The 1,232-nt window shown below is 45.9% G+C and overlaps 1 pseudogene; it reads right to left on the bottom strand.

The window, feature by feature from the left end:
* Positions 1-93: 93 nt before the first annotated feature.
* LOC111670886 (SWI/SNF-related matrix-associated actin-dependent regulator of chromatin subfamily A member 4 pseudogene) lies at positions 94-1,221 on the bottom strand (annotated as a pseudogene).
* Between the last annotated feature and the right edge of the window lie 11 nt (positions 1,222-1,232).

Genomic DNA, 1,232 nt, shown 5'->3' with positions numbered 1-1,232 from the left:
TTCTGTTCTTTTTTTTTTTTTTTTTTAAATGGTGTTAAGTTATAATGATGCCAAAAGCTAAAACCCACAGTGTCACAGTGTTTATGCCCTCACCTTCTTGTCTTTCTCTGATCCATCAGTCAGAAGAACCCCCTTGGCCTGCATGTGTCTGTACAACACCCTCTGAAGAGATGACATGTCACACTTGATCACATATTCCACCTGAAGGAGAGAAGAGACAAAAACAATGATTAAAAGACACTGAGTACTAACGACGTATGAGGTTGGTCACAGACACGACATATCTCTCATCAAATTAACCAGTTTTAGAAATATTACAGCATAAAATAATGCTTAACAAAACCAGAGGACTTGTTTATCATCCATTAAGAGATCACAGAGTCTCTGTGTTTGTGCATAAGTTTATGTTTGTCTATCTGCTGTGTGTGCTGAAAGAGGCGAGCCATGCCTTCTCTGGAAGCTGTGCCTCCACTTCCTTCTTTAATCTGCGTAACAGGAAGGGGCGGAGCACTTTGTGGAGACGACGGATGATCAAGATGGTCTCCTCTTCATTAAGATCCACCTGGAGAGAAAAAGAATTTGGCATCTCTCAAACACAAAGAAACAAATCACGCTAGCGGACTGTGTTGCTAAATGGTGGTGTAGCTTTGACTGAGTCCTGCGCACTTTCTCTCCAGTCATGGCGAACGGAGCGTTGAACCACTGCTCAAAGGTGCTGCAACTCTTGAAGATAGTAGGCAGGAGGAAGTTGAGCAGCGCCCAGAGCTCAGGCAGCTTGTTCTGCAACGGTGTCCCCGTCAGGAGGACTCGCCGTGGGGCAAGGTAGTGTGTGTTCAAGACCTGGGTCAGCTTACAGTGGTGGTTCTTCATACGGTGGCCCTCATCAACGATCATGTACTTCCAACGGATCTGATGGAAGTGACAAGAGGAGAAGAGAAAACACAAGAGAAGAGAAGCACACGTGGATAAACCTATTATTCTGATGCCTTACTGCTTCTGCCCACCCAAACAAAACAAAAACAGAATGTGCTCAAACGGAGGATTTCTTGTCAGGTTTGTCCTCATGCCCAACACTGGCTCAGCCCCAAGCCGCAGCCTTGTGCCACCACGTGGAGAAACTCTTGCCTGAACTACAATACCCACCTGGCAGAACAGTCAGGAAGCCTATATGACTACATGAGTGCATAGCAGCATGATGGCCACAGAGGACAGTGGAAGATGGTTTACAGGCG

The sequence above is a fragment of the Seriola lalandi genome, unplaced genomic scaffold (assembly GCF_002814215.2).
Source record: "Seriola lalandi dorsalis isolate HSWRI2012SDOR001 ecotype SW California unplaced genomic scaffold, Sedor1 jcf7180002006302, whole genome shotgun sequence".
Classification (NCBI taxonomy): domain Eukaryota; kingdom Metazoa; phylum Chordata; class Actinopteri; order Carangiformes; family Carangidae; genus Seriola; species Seriola lalandi.
This window is presented reverse-complemented; position numbering and strand designations above follow the sequence as displayed.